The 13,918-nt window shown below is 37.0% G+C and overlaps 1 non-coding gene across 1 annotated transcript; it reads left to right on the forward strand.

Moving 5' to 3' along the window:
- The first annotated feature begins 13,550 nt into the window (after positions 1 to 13,550).
- On the forward strand, positions 13,551 to 13,657 carry LOC136207655 (small nucleolar RNA R71). The gene has a single exon (XR_010676785.1). It is a non-coding gene; the product is annotated as a small nucleolar RNA R71 (small nucleolar RNA).
- The last annotated feature ends 261 nt before the right edge of the window (positions 13,658 to 13,918 follow it).

The raw sequence follows: 13,918 nt of genomic DNA on the forward strand, positions 1-13,918 counted from the left end.
CATCATGCTTAAGTGAGGTGCTTGTTCACAAAACTCATTTCCAGCCCTCCACAAGTCTAATTTAATCAATTAAGGACATGTTCATTCATTCATTTAAGTCCTAACTCAATTAACCAATCGTTACATCTTAATGACACACTAATCGTCTACTAATCGCATGATAATCGCATTATGCATACGAAACTTCCGATTCCAATGAGATGAATCTAAAATGTATGTATTCAATCATGAAAACATGTATGAATGTGGGAAAATGTATATGTTAGGGTTTTGGGGATGTTACAGTTCTTCCCCCCTTAAAGAATTTCGTCCCCGAAATTCACTTACCAGAAGCTTCAAATAGGTAAGGATATTGTGTCCTCATATTTTCTTCTACCTCCCAAGTTGCCTCATCAAGTGTTTGATTATGACTCCATCTCACCTTAACCATTGGAATTTCACGGTTTCTGAGTCGTTTCATTTCTCGTCCCAAAATCTCTAAAGGTTGCTCACGAATAGTCAAGTCTGTGTTCACTATTGCAATCTCAGGTTCAGGAATCATATGACTTGGGTCTGATCTATATCTTCTTAATACTGACACATGAAATACATCATGTATTAAAGACAATTCTGGTGGTAGAGCTAACCTATAAGCCAATGGTCCAACTCTCTCAATGATCTCATAAGGCCCAATGTATCTTGGATTCAACTTCCCTCTTCTACCAAAACGAACTATTCCTTTCCATGGAGATATTTTTAAAAACACTTTATTGTCAGTCCATTCTCATCTAGGCATTTTGGAGTCTTGTGATGTACTTTTGTTTTGTAAATCCTCTATGCAGGATAATGACTTAAACGTGTATTGTAAATGCTTTCTCTTATGTATAATCTGTAAAGTTTATATGAGATTGAAGTTTATATGATTGAGTATTGAAAGCATTCTATAACTGATATTGTGTGAGATATCATGTGATCCAAGTGAGGGGGTTACACATAGGACCACATACATCTGAATGAATGAGTCCTAGAGTGTCTGATACACGCTCACCTTTATTGCTAAAGGGTGTCTTTGTCATTTTACCTTTTAAACATGATTCGCATGTTTCCAATGATTCCGAATCAATTGAATCTATAAGCCCATCTGAATGTAGCTTTAGCATGCGTCTCTCGTTTATATGACAATGCCACAAGTAAGTTGAATTATCTAGCTTATGTCTTTTGGTATCAATTGCGAAAATAGAAATCTAACACATAAATCCCATTTTGTGATATTCCTGAAAAAATAGAAAATCCCATCTCTATAAAAATCACAATGTTTGTTCTTTATCGAAATATAGAACATACCAGATGTTTGGAGTACCGGCTTTTCCCTTCTGGAGGGTAGCTCGGTACAAAGAACAATTTCTCTTCCAATGCCCCATGTCACCACAATAGTGGTACTTTCTTTTAGGCTTCTTAACTTCCTTTCCCTTGGACACATCTTTCTTACCTTTCTTGGGATGTTTAGAATTGGGAAATTTCCCTTTTCTTTTCTATGATCCCTCTATGACAATAGCCGGTATTGCCTTGTCTTTCTGAATATTGGGCTCAACTAACTTGAGCATATTTGCAAGCTCTTCAAGAGAGGTTTGCAAGTCATTCATCTGATAGTTCATGATGAACTATGAATAACTCTTTGGGAGGGATTGAAGAATTAAGTCTACACTTAGTTTGTTATCCATCGCGAATCCAATACTAGAAAGTTTGGTAATATAGCCAATCATCTTGACATAATGTGTCATGATTGATGTGCCCTCTTGCATCCTGCAACGATATAACCATTTGGATATCTCGTAGCGTTTGCACCTGGTTTGTTTCCCAAACAATTCCTTTAGGCGCATGATGATGGAACAGGCATAGTTGCCTTTGTAATTCCGATGTCATCGATGCAAGTATGATGCATCCGGCATGATCGCCATCAGCCTTGTGCTTCTTGTAAGCATAGATTTCCTCGATTTGGAGCATCATAATTAGGGATAGGGGGTATCGATGTATCAAATACATACCCTATTTTATCGAACTTCAAAACAATTTTGAGGTTACGATACCAGTCGGTGAAGTTTGAACTATTCAACTTGTTATCGGTAAATGTGTTTTGCAGATTGGTGTTAGTCATGATTTTAAGAGTGTTTCATTAAACTGAGAGTGAGAAAGAGTAAACGTATGTTATTCATTTGCTTTAAAGTATAACAATCTAAAATTATAGGCCTTTTAATTTATTTCAGATTGCTCCCACTATTTTGCTAAATTAATAACCCTCCATATTAATTCGAAGAATTTCACAAATCCTTTAGTGAGCTAGGATCCTAACTCCTGAGATTTCGCCTTAACTTTAGCCAACAAACTAGTCTCATTCATTAGGTAGATTCATTCAATCAATCACATCTCGAATGTGACTCCTAGGTTATTGGGTTACTAACCACATTAGTAACTAATATGTCATTCATATTAATCCCAACCATTTTGCCCATTAGTGTATGAACAACCTGACTTTTGCCAACCAATTGTCATACTCTAATTTAAGTATTACCCCATATTCATGAAATAACTATTTTCGATAATCCAGGTGTTACCATAAGACCCCGAGCTTGACTTTTGCCAACAACCCAAAGGCCCCCAGTACTGCCGGCTGAATTATAATATTAGGGAGGGGCAACCGATTTTAATAACTTATTTATTTACTTAACTTTTTAATAAGGGATTTTTATTTAAGTCTCATAATCTAACTTAGTCTTGATTTGCTTTAGCATACATCAGACATACATTCACACATACATTGGCGTTATGGACATATCATTTAAATTATTCCGTCGAGCCAGAGACGGAATAAAAAGGGCAAACCTAAGGAAATACTAACTATTACATATTTCTCTTTAGGTCCTCCGTCTTCTCCATGGCGCCTTGAAATTACATATTAATTTCTATACTACTAAAAGAAAACTTCAATTGAATTGAAGGGAATCAGATGAGAGGAGAAATTACAATAGATAGTAGAAAGGCAGGACGCGCAGGCCCTATTTCAAAAATACCAAAAGACTAAAAGAGGGTCCAAATATGTCCATAACTCCAAACATGCAAAGACTCAATTAAATAAATTTAATTGGTTGATTACATAACTGTCTTATGTAATATTTAGGTTAATCACATTAACTTATCAAATTAACTTTCATCCAATTTTACTTCTAATCGTTTTATATCTTTATATTAATTCTTAGATTAATATAACCATACAAAACGTTGATTATGCATGTCCCAATTATTTTGATTTCAATTCATTTAACGCTTTGATTTACAACTTGGTAAAAACAAACTTTTAAACGAATTTTCATTCGATAATCAAAACAGAAAACTATTAATTTCCAAAACATGTATATATATTTTATATTCAAAACTAATTTTAAACACATATATATCAGTTTTTCAAAACGGTTGAAAAGCGATTTTCAGAAATAGGAAAAACTACAATAGCTTTCCATTTTATCTTTAGAATCAATAAAACTAATTTTATTAATCTAACCATAAAACTAATAGATTTTGTTATAATGATTATCAACCGAACTAATTAGGAACATACGCATAATCTATTTCACTTATTTATCTTTAGAATTAATTAACCAAACAATTTGTTAATTAAACCTAACCATAAATATTCATTCAATCCTATTGAAAGCTTCTAAATTTCATATATGAAATAACGGATTTAACGATGGCTCTGATACCACTGTTGGAAATAGGGCTAAGGTATAGCAGCGGAAATATAAAAATTTTAGCCTACTTCCTTTTAACCATAGGATCCGTTAATCGTTATTTCATATAAAGAGGAATAAGAAGAAATACCTTTCGTTGATCAATCTACCGTTGCAAACGAAGTGCCCACAACTTCAAAGGAGATGTAAACTGTTTACCAATCTGCCCCTATTCGAAATAGACCTTCCAGACCTCCGAACGACAATCCCTTCGGTGGAAACGTAGAAGCATATGTCTAGAAGCTACTGTCCAAAAATCGCGACGATCCGACGGTTCAATCTCCGGGAATCATCGAAATAGTGAACTGACCTGATGTAGGCGAAGAAAAACGAATTTCTCCCTTTTGATTGTTTTTCTTCTTTTCGTGAACACGGTGAGGTTAAATTAGAATCAACCCTTATAAGATGTAACCAAAATAGATTACCTCTAATTAACCAACACAAGATCAAGGAGAAAGAGGGATGAATTAGATTAATCAATCGATGGAATGCCGAATGAATTCTTGTCCACGAACTTGGGGATGGGAATTCTTTTCTCTCTCTAACTAAGCAATTTCGAAAATCACTTGTAGGGGGGAGGAATTAGTGTGTCGAAATTCATTAGGGTAGGGGTATATATATTAGGTTGTATCTAAACCTAGTTAGATAGGAATAGGTCACTTAATAGGAATCCAATTCAGAATAGGATTTCTAATTATTATCTTACTATATATCTAATATAATTAGGATAATAATAAGTAACCTAGTTAGATAATAATAGGAGCATATTAATCTAATTAAAACTCCTACTTTAATTATCTCTTAATTAATTTAATTCATAATCCTAATCAAATTAGGATTAGTGGAATAAATTAATTCCTTCCCTAATCATATATATATAAATTTCGACCCCATGTGGGCCTTACTGGGCTCAATTGGGCTTCCATCTATTAATCAGATCCATCTCTCTTTTGTTTCCAAGTCTTATGTGTGATCCATTAGGTCCTTACTACTTCTGGCCGTATGCAACTATTAAATTAATTTCTTCAAGAATTATATTTAATCCTTGCATAACGGAATGATGAACAGAGCATGTTATCGGCATGTCCGTAATCATTCCCCCAGAGTCCGTTAAGAAGACAGGTTGATTCTGCCGTTAACCCTTCCGTATTAGTTACGGTATAATACGATCCTTTATCAACTACATCCTTGAACTGAATCTTATGACTATGGGTAATGTCAAGTCACATATAGCGAGACGTTCATTTTACTTGTTATTGGCCGAGTCAACTCAAGAGATAGGTTAAGTGAAATCCGAATTTCTACTCTTAAGCTATCACCTTGCAAGGGTTTAGAGTCGAGTCTTCCATAAGCGATCCTTGGATGTATCTCTCATTCATCGGGAGTGATAAATGCTCAATCCAATGTATAACTACCCTGACATTACCTCCTGTGACACCCAACCTTTGCAGTTCACACCCCAGAGTCATCTCTGTTAAGGATCGTGGGACCACGCGATCAAAGTCTCACATTCAGTCATTCAGGATGACCAATTAACATTCCTTTGAGTCTGAGGATTAGTTATACCTATTAATACCAATGAGATGAACAGGTGACAAGGATGAATCTACCCATCCTGTTATCTCAAGTCGGATCCCCAATCCTAATGAACAACGTTTCACCGGATCTATGTAACTGTCCAGATATCTATATATGTGAAGCTTGTGAGATCAGCTTTCTGTCGGACAGAAGACATTGTTACATACAAGTCTCAACTGTGATATATCAATCCTAAATATATCACTTGATTTGGGGTGGTTTTAAGTTTATTAGTTTATTATAAAGTTTTGTCTCACTTCATGCTTGTATGAACACTTTATAATCACTTTAAACAAACTTACGGATTTCCTTTTATTAGACTTTATTTAGTGCTTAAAAGGGATTGCCTTTATATAGTTATAAAACATATATCTCATTAAAACAAATGATATAAAGAACAATTCATTTACAATAAGTTTGTATCATGTCAGGAAGCCGGAACTTCAAAGGCAAAGCCGTTGCCGACGAATAGTTTTTCAGATTATAAAAGTCTTGACCTCCAGAGCTTACCCCACGTAGATCGTGCACTTCCTGAGTGATGTGCTGCTTCCATTCCTCTTCCCTTTGCTTTCTCTTCCCCAAACTTCTTGTTACGCAATCCTGATAGTTATCTCCAAAACGGGGACCCGTGCTCACAATGTTCTCAGCTGGTTTACTGCTACTCTTGTTACTCTTAATTACAAGCTCGTCCAGCTGGACTAAAATTGCGGTTAACTGATCATTGAGGTTGTTTACCACTCTTTCTAACCTTGATATTCTCTCATCTGGCGTAGACATACTGACCGAATACTGAGCTGATTCGGACAACGATGATTCGGACGTCACAACTACTGATTTGGAACTGACGATCCGTAACTGATCAAACTGCCCGACTAGCCGATTACTCTTGCGGAACCACAACCGCTTATTGATGAAGTCTGCGTGAACGCTGTCCATTAGTATGTATGCATGATTTTATATGCATGATTTGTGGTGTGTGTGTTCATTTATTTAGGGATATATAAGATAAGAAGAACAAACGTCAGTCTAGTTACACGTATCACAACATCTCTCTTCCACCCTTATTCCTCCACGCACTCGATGGTCCAAGTCTCTTTCCTAGGATTTTGGTTTGGGGCTCACATTGCGGTCCAGAGAACGCGTGATGCCGTCGATTATTGCGGAAAAGTAGAACATTCATCATACAACACAGTTCGTTTTGACGCATCAGCGTTCAGTGACTAAGAACTCGACCAAGTTGGATTGTCTTTTCGGAATAACTCGTTTTTTGTCCTTTTGCGAGACGCATTAGTTCGGGTTTTGACTCCCTTTGAGCGCATCTCGGTTTTTAGACGTGGTACGAGCTATTCTTTTAGTCCAATCGTTCATTATTGACAATGACTCATTCCCTTTCATTCGCGTGGGTTCGTGTCTCGATTTTTGGATTACAACGGGATCTTTTGGATCTATCGAGAGACGTAACCACGTGTTTATTTAGTGATGAAATCACTTTTGGATTTTATTTTAGGGAACGGACTCATCGCGTAACGCGTTTGTTCTTAGCGTCGAGGATCCGTTTGCTCATTTTGGCTACGTGAAAAGACGGTGAGTCTTATTTTGAGCGCACGGTAATCTTTCGGCTAGCAACAATTCGTTGTTCCTCCCAATCCACGGGATATATCATCTTAGTGTGGTTATAGAAAATTAACGTTTCGTTGAATCGCCTACTTATTCGAAGCGAGGATACCACCGTTCTTTTTCATTCAGGCACGGGTTGAGCTAGCCCGCATATTGGGCCATATTTCTTGTAGTTTTGGTACGGTCGAAATGATCGAGTCGTTAGCCAAACCCACAGTCTCGTCCATATGGCATAATTATGCGGTTAAGCTCAATCCGGCTTCGTGATTTAAACAGGGTATATACTTGTTCGAGGCACGTATTCAACGGCATTGGTTCATTTTCTTTAACTACTCTCGGGATTGACATATATCGTAGATACAGAATGATTTTGGTCGTTTCATTTTCTTTTATTTTCTTTAGTCACTTTTGCGGACACGTCCAATTCTCTTAAGAACGACACGAGGCATAACGTAAAAGCTCGTCTTTTATTCGGAAGGGACGAGCTACGTGTGCGAAACTTTTCACGTTACAACAGGGTCGTTCGAAACAGAAATGTTCTTTGTTTTCGTTTCGTTATGATCTCGTTTCATCCCAATTTATTTAAAGAATGTGAATAACGGCTACTGTTAATATAGTCTTTTGAATCGAGATATAACTATCCTTAATACCAAATCGATTCATACTAATACGTGCTTACGTCATAACGCATTTCCTGAACATGTGCCTTCGTCGGGACACAGAAAGGGACAAGGCGGGCCGCACATGTTCATTCATACGAGATGACTAAGTCGTCTTTAGTTCGAATTGTTTCGATGTTTTGGGGTAGTTCATGCATCGGTTTAAGAGTATATATTAACATATCGTTTCATTTTCTTTACATATTTTAGGATTTAGACACGTATCATGGCGATTTGAAAACACGAACTGATTCATTTATCACATCAAAAATAGTAACGGGTAATCCTATGGCAACTTCTAAGGCTACTATATGCTGACACGGCTGAGCGCGGGACCTCACAGGAACGCACGAATTCGCCCACGATCCAAAGGATGGGGACCCTTCGGCGCCTTACTGTAAGGGGGAACTTACACTAGCCTCTTTCGAGCGACGAATGGACTCTCGCTAGAGGTTTCGCGGAAATTACCCAAAAGGTTTGCAATAATGCACATGAATGCATACGAAAAGAAATAATACGATCTGTCCCCGTTAAGGGCTTAATACACGCCTTCCGGAATCAAATTTCTCGCTTCCCCAGCAGAGTCGCCACTTGTTAGACGAGGTGCCGCGGCCTAATCTCCCGGGAGGATCGGGGGGTGGACAACCTCATGGCGACGTAAGCGGTGATTGGCACCGAAAGCAACCAATCGTGGAATCAAGCTGCTCGGCAGGACCGGAGCTCGGAGATATGGAAGAGTCGCCACCCACGAATGGGAAAATGAATACCGATCCCTTGCGGGAGACCGGTGTGGGTTCGGGAAACTTAGGTACGAGCCGAGAAGGCTAGCTCCTTTCCGGAGAAAGGCTACTAGGCACCCCGACATCGCCCGGTTATGAACCACCGGCCTCCTACTCAGCATGTTAGGCGATAACGGACTAATCGTATACTTCTTTAAGTTTAAAATTCATTTGAAACCCTTTTCTTTCTCTTTTTAGAAACCGTTTTGAGCATATATTATTGAAAAGCCACATCAGTAAAGAATCACCCATTTATGTTTATACATACACAGAGAGGGGGAAGAAAGAAGTGATTTATTTACACCCGTATTAAATGTGATGTTGTGTGTTCATTCTACATTAACTTATTTTCCCCAAAACGAGTTCATTTACATGGTTCGCACCTTAATCGCCGTTGGAACGATTTAGGTGCGTTTTAAAACCCCGTTTGATGAAATTTACCCGAATCGCCGTTGGAACGACTCGAGTATTTGAAAACGTTTGAGATAAAAAAAACTTTTAATGAGAAAACATGGTTTAAACATACAAGTCAATTTTATTTTGTACAAATTCTTTAAGAAAATGATTCAAAAATTCTATTATTCGCAAAGAAAACGATTTTAATTACAATGTTCACTTGATCCGTCGTTGGAACAGACTAAGGTTTTAAAACGTGGTGTTTTGTGAAACAATTTGAAATATTAACAAGAATGACCCTATTTATTTACATTAGAAATCTAAAAAAAACTCATTAGTTTAAATAATTCAATTGAAACTCTCTTTTTGTGATTTATTTTCCCCACTTATTTTAATGGACTCTTTACTAATTATAATTACCATAATAAACCCATTTAAACCACCATCCATACTCAAACAAAGTCCACTTGAAACATGGACCCATGATGAAGCCCAAAAGAATAAAGAAAGCAATTCTAACATATATATATATATATATATATATATATATATTTAAATCAAAAATAGAATATGAAAATAAAAGTTAATACAAAAGGAACTATATGTATATAAAAATAATAGGTACAATATATCTATACTTTGAAAATGTGAAAATAGTAAGTAAATCCTATAACTAAGAAAATAACATTTACCCAAAAATAATTTCATTCAATAATCAAGATAACCCAAATATCCCAAAACTATATATATGTATACATAACTAATATAGTTTTAAATATCAAAAATGACACATACTAATATTTATCCATTATTTCTCAAAATATCAAGTAACTAATATTCAAAACATAGCCTAAATCAATAAAAAGGAAATACATATATATATACTTATACTCATATTGTAAAATAGAAAAAAATGATATACAAATATTCTAAAATAAATATATATGCTAAAGTTCTAAAATAATTTAAAAAAACATATATTACGTAATTATACATATATATACTAAGGATCAAAAGCTTAAAAGTTAAGAAAAATGGACTGAAATGGCATTTTTTTACATTTTGGCAGATTTACCGACGGAAAATCCGTTGGTAAACAGCATTTAGTGACAGAATTGGTAAATTACAGCAGCACTCCTAAATGTTTCCAGATTTATTCAACAGCTTTAAATTAAATCTAATTCAATCGTTTTGGATTTCCGAACTACCAAAAATGGATCATAGTCGAAAACGGAAGTTCCTAAAACGACGTTTTTATTTTAAAACATTATCTGGAAATTTCTTTTAAATTAAAATGTTATAATTACAACGTTTTTGATACCCGAACTACCTTTTTATCGGATCACGGTTCGTATTGGGATATCAAAACGAGGTTTTTTATTTTAAAACAAAACCGAATTTTATTCAACACGAAACGAAAATTAAATAAATACGCTTAATTAAATAAAATGTGACAAAATAAATAAATGACTAAATGAATAAAAACTATAGTATATAAAAAAAGAAAATAAATAGGAGAAGAGAATAAATTAAATAAAATAAAGAGTCTAGTCCTCGGATAATACCTTGAATTCGGTATCTGACAGTCGAAGCCGATTGATTCCACGAACCGCGAGCTTCCGTTTTTTTATGAAAAATTTAGTAAAAATTGAACTTAGGGAATTTGGAGATTTTCAATTTTTAGGAAAAAAAATGTTTTCTCCTAAAAAAATCAACTTCTTCTCTCTAGAAAAAAAATATTCTAGTGTGAGAAGCTCTCCCTTCCTTCCCTCTTTTTTTGCATGGGGATTCGTGCCTTTTATAGGCAAACGGGTCCCCGGACCAATGGGCGACGCCCAAAAGAAATTGGGCGTCGCCCATTGGGGTTGGGCGGCCGCCCAACAAGAGTTGGGCGGCCGCCCAACAATGTTGGGCGGCCGCCCAACAATCGTTGGGCGATCGTCCAACGGCGTTAGGCGAGCGCCCAACCTCCGTCGGGCGTTCGCCCGACGTGGTTGGGCCCCCGCCCGACGACCCTCGGGGCGTGCCTCGAGCCATCGGGCGTGCGCACCCCGCGGCCGCCGAGCGCGCATCCCGCACCGCCGGACGCACACACGTCGCGACCGCCGAACGCGCGCTTTGCGCTACCGGGCACGTGCGCTCAGCGGCCCACGAGAGCGCGCCCCGTGCCACCGGACCCGGGCATTGCTCGAACGTCGAGAGCGTGCCACGCGCGGTGCGTCCGACGGACGCCGAGCGCACGTCCCGCGCCGCCGAGCGGGCGTTCGACCATTGTCGTTCGCGTGCCGGATGCCGCTAATTTTCCTTCGCTTATTATTCTTTATATATTTTTTGTTTTTCAAAACTTCCGGAATCAATCACTTCAACCGTCTTGTTTTCAGGTTTCGTCACAGGTCCTCCGACTCGGTGTCTACACTTGGTCATCCGGGTAAATGTAAATTTGAAAGAATCCGGAATAATCGTCTAGGAAACAGTAAAATGCATGACCAGCTATCCTTTCGATCATTTGATCAATGAAAGGTAGAGGAAACTGATCTTTCCTAGTTGCTTTGTTTAGGTTCATATAGTCTATACAAACCCTCCAACCGGTGGTGGTTCGTGTAGGTATCAGTTCACCTTCATCATTTCTTACAACAGTTATGCCTCCCTTTTTAGGTACACAATAGATTGGACTAACCCATTCACTATCCGAGATCGGATAAATGATTCCATTGTCTAAAAGTTTAGTAATCTCATTTTTGACTACTTCTTTCATGTTCGGATTTAAGCGTCTTTGCCTATCCGCTTTAGGTGGCTTATCCTCTTCTAAGTGAATTCTATGCATTACGATACTAGGATTAATTCCTTTTAAGTCTGAAATTTGCCATCCCATACTTCCTATCCTATTTCTAACAACTTCTTTCAATTTTTCTTCTTGATCATTTGTTAATTTGTTAGAAATAATTATAGGTAGAGAATCGCCTTCGCCTAAGAAAGCGTACCTCAAATGACTGGGTAACTCTTTAAGTTCTAATTTAGAGGGTGTTACAATTGAAGGCGGAACTGGTCCATCTTCTCGAATCAAAGGCTCTGGGTCCTTATCATCTAATTCCTCACCTATTATAGGTTCAATTATTTCTTCACTCTGAATTACATCATTGACACATTCCTCGACTAAATCAAGTTTCATACAAGCGAATTCCTCCATAGGGTATTTCATCGCTTTGTTCATATTAAACTCGATCTTATCTTCTCCTATCCTTAAAACTACCTTCCCTTCCGACACATCTACTAGAGCGCGTCCCGTGTTCATAAACGGTCTACTAAAAATTAAAGGGCAATTTACATCATATGCAAAGTCTAATATAACAAAATCGGTAGGAAAAATAAATTTATCGACTTTGACCAAAACATCTTCAATTATACCATATGTCCTCTTAGTGGTTTGATCCGCTAATTGCAAAACCATATTGGTACGTTTAATATCTTCTTCTAAACCTAACTTGTTAAAAATAGACAATGGCATTAAGTTTATACTTGCTCCTAAATCACAAAGACAACTTGGGAATTCAATATCTCCCAACTTACACGGAATAGTAAAACATCCGGGATCTTTGAGTTTAGTGGGAAAATTACTTGACACTATTGAACTACAGTCTTCAGTTAACGAAATGGATGAGATTCCTTCCCAACTGATTTTCTTTGAAATTAAATCTTTTAAAAACTTACCATAGTTAGGAATTTGTGTGATTGCATCCATAAATGTCAAATTGATGTGCAAATTTTTAAGTTTATCCAAAAACGTTAGAAGTTGTTTGTCATAGTCCTTATTTCGAACTTTGTGCGGAAAAGGTGGTTTGGGTACAAAAGTTTTGGTACTTGTATCAAATGGTGAACTATTTGTGTTTAAGATATCTTCTTTGGATTTTGATAAATCAGTTCCTGATAATGTTGCATCTTTGGGCATTTCAGGCTCTTGATAATTTTTCCCTGAACGAAGAGTGATAGCTTTCACCTGCTCTTTCGGATTTTCTTCCGTATGGCTGGGAAGACTTCCCTATTTTTGGGATGGAATTGATTTAGCAAGTTGACCAATTTGGATTTCCAAATTATGGATGCTAGATGAGTGGTTTTTAATAAGCTGATCGAATTTATTTTCGATCCGTTTAAAACCATCGTCGTGATTACTTATTTTTCCACTGATAGCATCTATAAACTTGTCGATTTTAGAAGATAAAGTGCTAATCGTATCTCTTGACTGATTTTGATAATTAGTGGTACGATTTTGATTAGCACTTGCACTATTGTTATTGTTATCTTTCCAGTTAAAGTTAGGATGATTCCTCCATCCAGAATTATAAGTATTAGAATAAGGATTATTAGTTTGGTTTTGCCCTTGGACAAAATTTACCTGTTCGATCTCACTCATATTTTCGTAATCCACATCCGTTTGGATTGGATTACCATTGGTATCGCGTGGTGCCATAAATTTGTCAATTTTGTGTGATAAAGCAGAAAATTGGGCTTGTAGCATCGCGACTGGATCAAGTTCAACTATACCTTTAACTGATGGTGTGGTTGAGGATGATGGTTTTGCTACCGGTATATGTCCACGTTCCGCGGGCCACATACTGCTGTTGATTACCATTTCCTCCAAAAGTTCTCTCGCTTGGGCTGATGTTTTCTTCATAAATAGCCCTCCCGACATAGCATCTAATGAACCCCTAGTTGTAGGATTTAGTCCATTGTAAAATGTTTGCATTAAAAGTTTAGCGGGTAATTGGTGGTGTGGGCATAAACGTTGAAGTTCTTTAAAACGTTCCCAAGTTTCATAAAGAGTCTCATTATCATTTTGAGAAAAAGATGTTAACTCTTTTATGACTCTTGCGGTTTTTGCTAAAGGAAAATATTTTGATAAAAATGCTTGGGCTAATTGTTCCCAAGTGGCAAAAGTTGCGGCTGGCATAGAAGTTAACCATTCTTTAGCTCTATCCTTCAAAGTGAAAGGAAAGAGGCGAAGTTTGATTGCTTCTGCAGTCACATCTGGGATTTTAAAAGTGTCACAAATTTCAAGGAAATTTGTTAAATGGGTGTTAGGATTTTCGTTAGGTAACCCGTAAAATGTTACATTATTTTGCAACATATT

Source organism: Euphorbia lathyris, chromosome 9 (assembly GCF_963576675.1).
Source record: "Euphorbia lathyris chromosome 9, ddEupLath1.1, whole genome shotgun sequence".
NCBI classification, from domain to species: Eukaryota; Viridiplantae; Streptophyta; class Magnoliopsida; order Malpighiales; family Euphorbiaceae; genus Euphorbia; species Euphorbia lathyris.